This window comes from Ailuropoda melanoleuca, chromosome 6 (assembly GCF_002007445.2).
Source record: "Ailuropoda melanoleuca isolate Jingjing chromosome 6, ASM200744v2, whole genome shotgun sequence".
Lineage (NCBI taxonomy): Eukaryota > Metazoa > Chordata > Mammalia > Carnivora > Ursidae > Ailuropoda > Ailuropoda melanoleuca.
Window position 1 is genome coordinate 77,766,396 of NC_048223.1, and position 13,350 is coordinate 77,779,745.

At 32.4% G+C, this 13,350-nt stretch overlaps 1 protein-coding gene and 1 non-coding gene across 3 annotated transcripts in view; one reads left to right on the forward strand and one right to left on the reverse strand.

The window, feature by feature from the left end:
• The window catches only part of ADK (adenosine kinase), a 518,992-nt gene that overhangs the window by 216,800 nt on the left and 288,842 nt on the right, over positions 1-13,350 (forward strand). The window lies entirely within an intron of this gene.
• LOC117802872 lies at positions 528-600 on the reverse strand. Its single transcript, XR_004626386.1, has one exon. It is a non-coding gene; the product is annotated as a small nucleolar RNA SNORD2 (small nucleolar RNA).

Here is a 13,350-nt window from a genome sequence, read left to right on the forward strand (position 1 = left end):
AAAGAAAGAAAAATCAAACCATGATGAAATACCATTTTACATACATCAAATTGGCAAAACTTACANAAGAGGGCTGTGAGGTGCCTTAGAGAAAATTGTGTTAGACGTGCTTTGTTCTGGCATGAGTTATAGTGCTTTTGATCACGAATTCAGTGTTAACAAATCAAATATTAATGTATGTATGTATATATACTCATACATAGATACAGATATATATATAGCTTTTTATATGTGTATATATAAACATAAATAAAATGTCCCTCTAAGCAAAAAGACACAAAAAACAAAGTTATGTAGTGATATTAACTGGTTGACAAAGAATGTAACCAAGGCATCACAGGAACCTAACCCTATATTGCCCCTAGGAGCAGTGGTTCCATATTCACAAATTAGAGCCAAGGAGGCTAATCTCAATGACTTTTTGAAGTCTTTTTTTTTTTTTTTAATTTAACCAATCCCACATCAAACCACAACTTCTGGTTCACATCGTGTATTCCATTTGGAACATTAATTATGCCCAAATAATCAAGTGATGAGCAATGAGTATTCTCTTCATTTTAGGTCAGTCAGTCCTGAAAGGTGATTGCCATCATTTCACTGAAGTCTGTCTTTTTAAACTTAGTATTTCTTGATTTGCTTTTTGTGAACATTTACTGACGTTAAATCAGGCTACGCAGCATTCATCTCTTACTATCTCACATCACTTGCTTCTAACATAACCGTGATAACTGCTGTTGATTTAAGTGGACTTCATATTTTTACTTTGTAGCTCTGACAGAATTCATTGGTCTGCTTCAGGTTTCTGCCTGAAATGTTATTACTGCTCATTATGCCATATTTTGGAATATAATACCATATTTTGTATAGGATATTGGTAATCATGTTTAGACTGAGTTTAGTCATTTTATCTGAGGGCTTGCTAATTTATCAATAGATGAAAAGTTAGAAACAGATCTTTAATTATTATGAGCTATATATTTGCATACTTGACTACATTCAGTCAAGTGACTGCATTCAGTGAATCAAAGTGCATTTTTCATTATCCAAAAGTAAAAGAATTTGAGACTCCCTCTTTCTGACAGAGTAACAAATATTGGATTTATCCTCCCACCTGAAATAATAAAAGAAAAGCTAAATAGTGATGTCTATAGATGCAGAAAAAGCATTTGACAAAATCTAACATTGATTCCTCATAAAATCACTCTGCAGACTGGGAATATTGGGGAACCCCCAGCCTGACTGATAGTATCTATGAAGAACCAATGGTAACATTGTATTTGTTGTTGAAAGGCTGAATGCTTTCCCGCTAAGACAAGAATGTCTGCTTTCACCACTTCTATTTAACATTGTAGTGGAAGGTCTAGCCAGTCATTAGGCAATAAAAAGAAAAGCATCTAGACTAGAAAAGCAGAAGTAAGTCTGTCATTATTCACCGATGATATCATCTATGTTCATTATCCTGTAGAATCTACAAAAAGGTCCTACAGCTAATAATTGAGTTTAGTATATTTACAGGATTCAAGATCGTATTTTCAATTGAGTGTATTTCTCTAGCAATTAAAAATTTGAAATTTAAAAAGCTATGTTTACCATAACATCAATAATATAGGGACAAATCTGACAAAAAAAATATGAGACTTGTATACTTAAAACTATAAAACATTACTGAATGAAATTACATGGACAGATTTCTAAGATACGTAACCAGTAGAATAATCTATAAAAGAAAATATTGATTAATTGTACATTGGGTATATACCTAGGTCAAAACTTACATTTTATATCTTAAATTTGTACAAATAATTTCCCATCATTTAAACCTCTGTAAAGCTATTAAAACAAATCAACAGCGGAAAAACTAAGGGAGTTTATGACCATGTTACACTAAATGGGTTGTCTGAAGTCCATTCAATTTTTAATCAGAAGATAATCTCTAAAAATGCCTGAACATCACTAAACAAAAAGTTAATGAGTGTGGTATAGGTTATTCGATATCAATTAACATTATTTCTTTGAAAACCAGATCTAGCTTAAGTATTCATAGGCTTGACCAACTTGTTTACTTGTTAAAATACATTTGCCTACCACAATGTTTGTACTAGCATTCCAGAATCTGAACAACATCTTTTGAACATTTTTCTTCAGTTTCTTCTGATAAACAATTGGTCCAGTAGATTATGGTTAGAAATGAGTTTGGGATATGCGTGTTTAGAGTAGAAAATATTTAAGAATTACTTACTATTAAGAATCTTTGATTAATAGTTTTAAAGATCATATGGAGTAATGTTGAGGTATTTCAAAATATTCTTGAAATTCTTATGTGGAGGTATGATAAACTGTTCGTTTCAGGGTAACTTTACTGATCACCTAGTACATTTTTAATCATAATGTTTCCTTTTCAAACAGTACATTATAATGAAAAATTCACAATGAAATGTGTGTCTTCACAGTTGCAAATTTGGGGTTTGAAAAAAATGTAAAATCAGTCATGTTTATATAGTAGAAAAATCATAATCTAAAGGTTGCTGCCTCACACACCAAAAGATAAATTCAATTCTCCCCTCAACATTCTGAAGTGGTTTAGATTTCTAACATATGCATTCTGAAAGGATGTGTATTTATTTTTTACTTACATTCAGGAAAAACTGGAAGGTTTAGCCATAATGCTGACACATCCATTGATAATCAATGTATGAAAGAGATTGTTTTTTGCAAGAGAGAATTTATACATTCAGTTAATTACATGCTTTAATTATATACACATCTTGGCTATCAAGGAATTTCCATTGTGTGCCAATTATTTCTTAGAAATGAGTAATGAATTTTCTTGGAATTGAAATATTCTATTTTTTTGGACCTCACAAAGTAGTAGTTTCTCTGAATAATAAACTTTTTTGAGTGTCTATTAGAAACTTGTAATTTTTGATACTAGTTGACTCCTGGGGTCTATATATAGTGTTTACACCTGTTAAAAGTGAACTAAATGAAGGCTTACAATTTTTGAAGTAATAGTTGCCTGTGTTTTTTAACTATATTTTTTGTTACTTAGTGCCTCTGTGATCACTTGTTGTGGTTATTTAAATCCTAACTCTCTAATAAATGGGACATTTATGATAATCAGTACTTTTTATTTTAATAAAAATTCCACTCATATTTTCACATCAGTTATAGTCTCGGTCATTGTTTTTTCTTGCTCTCCTCAGACAATGACTTTATATTAAATTTCAGCATGATTTTTACATGTACTTCAGATCCTTCCATGCTGAGTTAGTAGGCGTTTATTGAATGCTTAATATTTCTTTATAGCATTGATTTAGAGTATATTTTTTGAATTTTAAAATATTTCAAATGACTGATTTTATTTTTTTAAGAAATAAAACTCTTATGAATATAACTATATTCAGTTCAAGTTAATAATAGGAGGCATTATTTGAAAAACTAGGAAAAAATTGTGAAATGACAATTCTGCTCTAATACTTCCTTCTAAGGATAATTTAACATTTCTTCTTTGGCAGTCTTTCTTTTTTTAATTGTGTTACTTATTTGGGTCCAACAGAAGCCAGATAAAATGCACATTTTAATAATTTTTATATCCTTATAGTCTAAAGATGTTTAAGTGAATTTAATTGTGACTTATATCGGTATCTATCAAGGATTCCCAAGCTGGAAAGGTAAGGAATAATCTACCTGGTGGTGACCTGACTTCATGGTATGTTTTTTTTGTTTTGTTTTGTTTTGGTTTGCTTTTTTTAAAGATTGATTGATTGATTGATTGATTGATTTGGGAGAGAGAGAGAAGAGAGCGCACGCATGAGCAGAGGGAGAGGGAGATCATGGGATCATGACCTGAGCCGAAGGCAGACGCTTAACCAGCTGAACCACCTGGGTGCCCCTGACTTCATTGTTGTAACCCAGTAATCATCCTAATTTCAGAGTTTGTTGAACTTGGTTCTTTTTCAGCCCCACTCTCTCATGTCAGCCATGCTGTACATCATTATTCCTTACAGTTCTATGTATGAAATCTAAAGTTCTAATATTCTACTGTCTGACTAAAGCTTCTCATCCTTTGTAATCTTTCCCTGACTTTTCTCCTATAATTTCACTCTTTGATTGCAAAGAATTCTCCTACCCCTTGTACCTCTAAGTTTCACTGCCTTCAAATCTGCCATTCCATTGCACTTGGATAATGCATCTCACCTCACTTAAATTTATCTCTCAATTTTTATGTCCTTTTATTTCATCTATCCACCAATTCTAGATCAGTTTAACTTACCATCCACTACTCTTTTATACCTTGGATATTGAGACTATTAAGTGAAAATCATAATAATAATATTATACAGGTGGGTCCTTTTACACATTTTTGGTCTTCAAACCCTCACTTGGCTCATGCTGTAACATTTTTGAAAATTGTAGATTTCTTTCTGGAAATTCTTTTGAAAATTAATATGTCATATATAATTTTATAAATACTTTATTATTCATCCAGTTATAGGATACTCATTTCCAAAATAGGAATACATTCTAGAAAGTTGAGAAATACAATTGATAGGTGAAAACACTAATTTCTTTTACTCTGCTTGCAAATAGAAATGTGTTCTTGTATTTATCACCTGAGATGAGTAGAACAAACCATGTCAAAGAAATTTTGTAATAAAAATACTGCTTTATGGCACAGAGATTTTTTATGATATGCAGCATACGTGCTTCAAAATGTGAAAGCAATTCCAGGATTTTGATAATATTCATTATATAGCATGCTAATATTAGAGTAATCTTTGTAAAAGGTGTATGAGAATTCTATTATTTCTGTAACTTTTCTGTAAGTATAAAATTATTTTAAAGTAAAAAGGTAAAAAAAAAAGCTTCATTGTTAGTTTTTAAAAATAAACTCATTATTTGGAATAATTTTAGGTTTACAGAAAAGTTTCAAAGGTAGTACAGAGAGTTCCCATGTAATCATTACCTAATTTCCCCCTTGATGTCAGTTTATTAATTAAAAAATCATCTTCAGAGTACCTTTAGTAGCTGAATACGTTTAGTAAAGTGTTCATTCTAACTCTATTTAGATACAAGCTTTACCATTGATTAACAATTTTAGTACTTTTTACTTTTCCTTTTATTTTGGAAATGATTTGATAGTTACTCCCGCTAATATAGTTCAGCTAGAAACTTGACTGATTCTGTATTATTCTTACATTTTGTGTTATAATATTTTAAATTTTCCTTATTTCTTGGGTTGTACATATATTTAAAATATTATTATTTATTAAATACCTAGAAAAATTTTAAACATTCCATTTTTAGTGACATTTGCAAATCTTTCATGCTGTGTTTTTTTAGATATAAAATTCAATTACTGTCATTTCATCAAATTGCCAACCCCTTAATCTGAACTTTATGTAATTCTGTAGAAATTAAATAAATAGAATTACTTATTCTCCTTGGGAAATCACATCACAGTGTAGTTATTATATTAGCATACTGGTTACATAAAATTTATATAAAAACTGATATGAAAACTAAATTTCCTAAAGCATGTGTATTTTTTAATTATCTAAAATTAAATTTTAAACCCATTCCATGAGTCCATCTATGTGCAAGACATTTTTCTAGGCACTATAAGGGAGTGACACATGTCTGCATCTACAGTACTTTTCATTTCTTCTCCTGTTGTCATTTTTCTATGTATTTGTTCAAATCGTTATTTCCTGTATCATCTTAACCGTACCCTCAGCAAGCAACTTCATATCCAACTGTGTAAATATAATAGAAATCATCAGGTTTCAACTTCTTTACCTTCTCTCCCTGTTGTCTTCAAACTTGTTTGTATAATCATGTCTTTTTAACTCTATTCTGTTGTCTTTTTCATTCTCTAGAACCTCAAACTGTTATCCCCCTTCCCTTCACTACCAGATGTATAGATAGCATAGTATAAATTTTTTTAAGATTTATTTACTTATTTTAGAGACATGGGGGGCAAAAGGAGAGTGTGAGAGAGAATCCTAAGCAGACTCCCTGCTCAGTGCAGAGCTCAACACTGGGCTCTATCTCAGAACTCTGAGATCATGACCTGAGTGGAAATCAAGAGTCTGACCCCTAATTGACTGAGGCACCCAGGCACCCCAGTACTATAAATTTATTATCACCACTGGTCCACCTCCCACTCATTGTTTATTCAGTATCTGCAATCTGGGATCTCAATTTTTTTAAAATTATTATGTTCAATTAGCCAACATCTAGTACATCTTTAGTTTTTGTTGTAGTTTCAACAATTCATTAGTTGCATATAACACCCAATCTTATCTCTCTTTGGAAACGTGTTTTTTTACAGAGGTCACTGATAATATAATTGTTAAATCCAATGACTGTTTCAAAATCTGGACCCTAATTGGCCCACTTGAGGTTGTTTAATTTGTTTCTTATTCTCTCAATTTTGAAACTTAACTTTCTTTATCTTTCAGGAAAAATGACACTCTTCGTTCTTTGCTTATTAATTCTTTGATGTCCTTTCTCTGTACCCTTCACTGGCTTACCTTTCTCTGTCAATTTTTATTGTTTCTAATCTCATAAACTGTGAAGATATACATTAAAAGGCCAAAAAGATTTTGGGTGAAATAATAAACAAATATGAAAAGAAACAAGGAAAATATTTCCAAATGTGTCAAAGAGGTGGTATGTACCTAATATGAAAACAGATTCTTGGATTGTTGGCATCATTAAGAAGAAAAGAAAAACCCAAATGAAAAGTAAACAAAAGATATGATGAGTAATTCAATTTATATAAGAAATATGAATTGTTTATAAGTAAATGAAAAGCTCCTCACCTTAATTAACAATAAAAAATACAAGTTAAAATAAAAGTTGCCATATTTGTTGTCACATTTTTAAAAATAAACTGATTAGAATTCAGTGTTAGGGAAGATAAAAAGCAAAGAACTCTTTTATACCCTTTTATACTCTTCCGTAAGATACACCTTATGGTAGAGTAATTTGGCAGTATCTTTACAAATTTAATGTGCACATAATCTTTGACCCAGTAATTCCTACTTTAGGTATCTATCCAATAAAAAAAGTTATGTGCATAAGTAATACTGAAAATATGAAGCCAGTATTTGTAATTTAGAAAACTGAGGATAATCTAAATGTTCAACAACAGGGGAGAAATTATAGTCATTATGATGTATCTATGTATGAAATACTAAGTGACCAAGATAAAAAGTTATGATACCACTAGCACTTAGTTAATGTCAGTTATATATTTTAAATTGGTATTTAAAAATGTATTGATCAAAGTCAATTCAGGATCACAGAGATTTTCTCCCATTTTCTGGAATTTTTATAGTTTCAGATTTTACATTTAGGTTTTGATCCATTTTGAAGTATTTTTGTTTATATTATAAAGAATGGGTTGAAGATTTTTTTTTTATATGACTCTCCATTTATTCTAGCATCATTTGTTGAAAAAGCCATTCTTTATCTGTTGAATTACTTTTGCATCTTTGTCAGATTCAGTTGTCCTAGGTTTAAGAGTCCAGCAGTTCATCCATCCTTGGTCAATTAATTTTTGACCAGGATATCAAGATAGTCCAATAAAGAAAAGATGGCCTTTTCAACAAATGATGCTGAGAAAATGAGGTATTTGCATACAAAAAAAATGGAGTTGTACCCCTACCTCACACCATATACAAAAATTTTGGTTAGGGTGTTGAGAAATTGTGCTGGTGGGATTTTAAAATAGTGTAGCTGTGGGTCACGTGGGTGGCTCAGTTGTTAAACGTCCCACTCTTGGTTTTGCCTTGGGTCATGATCTCATGAGTTGTGGGATGAGCCCCACTTTGGGCTCTGCATTCAGTGGGGAGTCTGCTTAAAGAGTCTCTCTTTGCCCCTCCCCACACTCACACACTTGCTTTCTCTAAATTAATAAATCTTTAAAAAACAAAAAAATAGTGCATCTGCTTTGGGATATAGTCTGGTTACTCTTCAAAAGGCTAAAGATACAGTTACTGTATGATCCAGCAATTCTGGAATATACCCAAGAGAAATGAAAACATAAAATGCATAGAACCTCACATCAGTGCATAAAGTGCATAAAATCTTGTACACGAATGTTCATAGCAGTGTTGGTCATAATAGCAAAAAGGTGAAAACACCCCATGCCCATCAACTGATGAATGGATAAGTAGAATGTGGAGTATCCATCTGATAGAATATTGGCTATGAAAAGAAATGAAGCACTGATGCATGCCACAATATGGAAGAACACTGAAAACATTATGTTAAATGAAAGAAGCCATTTACAAAAGCCCGTATATTTTATGATTCCATTTCTGTGAAATGTCCTGAATATGCATATTTATACTGACAGAAAATACAGTAGTGGTTGCCCAGGGCTTCTGAGTACAAGGGTTTGGGTGTGACGACTATGTGTTAAGGGGTTTTTTGGGGGGTGTTTAAAATATTCTAAAATTAATGTAGTGGTGCTTGAACAACTCTGAATATACTAGCTGCCATTGAATTGTATACTTTAAATATAAATTATAGTGTACATGGATTGTATCTCAACAAAGCTGTATGTTAAAAAAATCTTTTGGTCTATTTAACTCTTCTGACCATACATGACTTTCACTGTGGTGTGCTGGTCATTTGCAAAGTTTTTGTTTATTATGCAGATCTTGCAAATGTTGTAAAATGTCTCATTTGTCAGTATCACTACCAATCTCAAGAAAATGGTCTTTTATGTATTAGGAATCTCACTGTGGTGTATATGAGTTTTACACAATTATGATTTTCAGTTGAAAGCTCAAATTTTATTATTAGCAATATTCCTGACAGTTATTTTTTTAAGTGACAGTCTTCCCTTTTTTCGTTTTCAAGAAAATGTCTGCCAAATACCCAAGTCTGAATAACTATCATTTGTCTGTCAATCATTTCTTCAAATAAAAAGTGTTTTTTTTTTTTAAATAAAAAGAGCAGTTCATGTAGAAACTCAACTGCACAAGTGCTTTTCCTCAGGAAACCATTGTACTTCATTCATACACAGAGTATTAAAAAGATGTGTATTTAAGGGTCATTGTTTAATAAAAATCAATGATTTTTGTGGCTTCTCCAAACTATTCTTAAATTTATTTGGTATCTTTTTAATATGAGCACAGGGTTGTGTTAAAATTTGGTGACTACTACTACAACTTGGTTCCACTGCCTTTTTTTTGTTCTTGGGTACCAGGAGTTTCATATTGAATTTGCAGTATGAAGGCAAATGTCAACATAGTAAAAATGCAAATAACACCTCAATGTTGTGAAAATTGAAAATTTAAAAAGTTGACTTTGTGGATACCCTGACAAGTTCTCAGGGGCTTCCAAGGGTCTTCTGATCCTTTTCCAGCAGCCGATTCTCAGTGATTTTTCTCTATTCCTGACCTCTTTCTGGAACTACAAACCTAATTTGCGGTAATCCAGTAGGTATCTCTCCATTAGTATCTTTTTAATTCTGTATATTCAAACTCTATGGCTTTTTACATTGCACTTGCTCCTGTGTTCTTATATTATCTTTTCCTGTTAATGCCATAACCAGCCATCAGTCATCCATTGAGCGACATTATAGTCATGCTCAACCTACACTCTCCCACACCTTCCACATTTAATCAGTCCCAAATCTTGTCCTTTTTGCCTCTAAAAAATGTTTCTTACATCTGTTTCCTTATTTCCTCATAATTCTTAATGTTGAGATCTTTGTTTCTTTTCGTAATATTGCATAGCTTGGTAATTGGTCTTGTGACCTGCTCTGGTCTCCTCTTGTTTTTGTCAAAAACAGTGAAATGTCTTGGATTTTACCCCACTTGCAAACTAACAAATTAGTCTTCCACAGTTTCATAGATGTTGACAGAAGACAAGAGCCTACTGTGTCAGAGACAAATGAATTTTTCTCAAGGCACAGCAGGAAGCATGAGTTTCATATTCCCATTGGTTCTGCTTGTCTCCCTAGTCACTCAGGGGCAATGTGGAGATTTACCCAGATGGAAGTTGTGTTCGCAGTTTATATCGCAATTGAGTAATCTTGAACTTAAGAAACCCCAATCTTTAAAGGTGCTTCTTAGAAACCTGCCCAACTTTTACCCCTTGATAAAGTCACTATCTTTATCTTTTAAGGCTGTTCGCTATTTAAAAAAAAAAAAAAAAAGATCAAGAAAAGAACAAAATTTGATAAAGACCTATAGAGACATCATCAACCCATGGAGAATTGTCTCCCAACATTTTTTGGTTAGTTTTCTGAACATTGTTGCCAAAATTATCTACCTAGAATACATTTTTATCATGTAACTCTGGTTCCAGCCTGTTTTTCAGTATTATGGATGACTAGTCTGTCATAAAATACCCTATTATGGACCCTGTGCTTTACTAATTCCCTGGGTAAGCTTTGAATGTAGTATCCCTCTGTGTTTTTACACATATTTTTCTCTCTGTGTAATTTACTTTTCTTTTACTTATTCTCAGCCTGGTCAAATTTTCAACCTTCAACAACCAGCTTGCATTTTCTCTTTGACATTTTCATTACTCTCAAACTTCTTGGTGCTCTCAGAATATTTTGTGCATGTCTCTCTTGTAATGCTCATTGATTTTAATTGTTTCCATGCTGACTCTTCAGTAGCCTGTGAACTCCTTAAGGTCTTATTTGAGCTTGTATTCCCTCACAGAGTACTTTAGATATAATAAGAGCTTAATAGAAGTTTATTGGATTAACAAGTATATAATTCCATGGTGTGTGCCCAGTAACATTTTTATTCTGATGATGTTATAATTGAGCTACTGATAAGATTCTCCTTGAATTATTTGCATATAAATCTTTTTCCTAAAAGAACTCTATACATTTTAATTGTCTGATGTTACTGTGTAATTATGATACTACTTTGCAAAAAATATACATGATTATTATTCATTGCTTATTATTTTATTGTAAGAATAGATACAGACAGGCTAAAGTGTGGGCCCACCAGAGGTATGGATATGCCTGGGAAATTGTCCTGTGATTCAGCAGTTAACACTTGGTACTATGATGTAGTTATTACCACTTATTTACACTTAGTGGGTAGGCAGGCTCAAAGCTAATGTCTCTTAGATTCAATCAGGAGAAGTCAGAATAGCATAAGCACCTCAGCAGTATGATGAGAAAGGCAAAGGGAGCTTGTTGAAAGACATATGGCATCCTCCCTCTGAACAGGAAATAGCATTGACACATCCTTAATACAGATTGGAAAGCCAGTGAAGATTGCTCTTGTATTTGCAAAGTGCTGCAGTTTTTCTGTGTTATAGCTTTCTCGGGATTTTAAATGCTTATATTCTTTACCTGAATTAAAGGAGTATGTGTATTATTGCTTGTATCTATGGTCATTACTCTCTCAAGCACTGCCATCCTTATGACAAATTTTTGGATCTTTTTCTTATTGATTTTTGAGAGTGCTTCGTATATTAAGGATGCTGACCTCTTCCTGTGCTATATTAAGGATACTGACCTCTTCCTGTGCACCCTCTACTCCCTGCCACATATGCACACTTTTTCCTGGGTAGTGATCTTAGGTTTTTATCTGGTCACAACTACCAGTATTTTCCTTAATACTAGTTGGCATTCATTAGGAAATCTGTCCATGTTTTAAGGTTTTAAAATAAGTTGCTGAATTTTCTACATTTCTGGTTTTTTACATTTTTGGTTAACTGGTGAGGGGAGTTTTTCCCCCCAAATGACTATGTACTTACCCTAGTTCAGTGTATTGAATAATTTGCTCTTTTGCCATCTTTATGAAATTCATCTATACCCTATACTGTATTGCCTTAGGTAATTGCTGTTGGGTCTGTGTTTGAATTCTGTCTTTTCTCATTCATTTCTGTGCCAGTACTAAATTGTTTTAATTGCGGTTGCCAAAAAATACATTTTAATACCTGGTAGTAAATCCTTCCCTCTCAGCCATCTCCACATGATTTTTTTTTTTTTTTGAGTAAACTCTACACCCAACGTGGGGCTTGAACTCAGAACCCCAAGAACAAGAGTCATGTGTTTTACTGACTGAGCCAGCCAGATGCCCCTCCACTATTATTATTACTCATTCTTTTCAGAATGTACTTTCCTATTATCCCCTCAGATGAATTTAAGGATCATACTGTTGTTTTCAAAATATCACATTGGAATTTATAGGTTCACTGGAGAGAAAATAACATTTTTATAATAATTTTTTTAGAGTAAGTGTATTTTTTTCTACATCAAGATTTTAATTTTAATTTCCTACTTTGTGTTTGTTATATTACTTTTTTATTACAGAAAATTTCAAACCTATACAGGAGTAGAATAGTATAGGGGAGCCTGGGTGGCTCAGTCAGTTAAGTTTCCGACTCTGGATTTTGGCTCGAGTCATGATCTCAGGGTCCTGAGATTGAGCCCCACATGGAGCTCCATGCTCAGTGGGGAGTCTACTTCAGATTCTCTCTCTCCCTCTGCCCCACCTCAAATAAATAAGTAAATCTTTAAAAAAAAAAGAATAGTATAGTGAACCCCATTTACCCATTATCTTGCTTCAATGAAGTATCAGCATTTGGCCCAACTTTTTTCTTTTTCTCATATGAGGTAAGTCCCAGTTCTCTGGTCATTTCATCTTTAAATCCTCAGATTGCCTTTCCAAGAATGATGCTTTTAAAAAAAAACAAACCATACTATTACCTGAAAATATTAATTTCTTACTGCTATTTAATATCCAGTTCTGATTCAGATTTTCGTAATTGTTTCAAAAGTACACATTTGTGATAGGTTTATTTGGATCAGGATCTAAATAAGAATCAAACATTGCATTAATACTTGCGTCATTTCGTTAGTAATCCTGCTTCCCCCTCTTAAAAAAATGTTTTAAGAGAAATGGGGTTCTTTGTAAAGTAATCTTACTCTCTGTATTTCATTAGTTGCTTCATATTTTATCTTTGCTTATTGTTAGAGCTTGAGGTGTGTTTAGATGCAGTTTTAGTTTCCTTAGGCAAAAATCTTAAAACTGCTACTCTATTATTTTTATTATATCTCATTTGTAACGCATCATATCTTTTTGTTCCACTTTTAGTGTTGCTAATATTGATCAGTGAGTTCAGTGTGGTTTTTTCTTGATACTATTTTATGTGGAAATTTTTACTTGTTTTTATAATAGGTTATTAATAATATATGAGAAAGTTTTAAAATACATGTTTCAGTAACTGAACATCTTACCAAACTCTCTCTACTATTTCTAATGATTTTTTAGTGGATCGTCTTCAGGGATCATTATAGTATAGTGGTTTAAACTTGGGCTTTGTTTGTAAAAATGTCTAGATGCAAGTCCT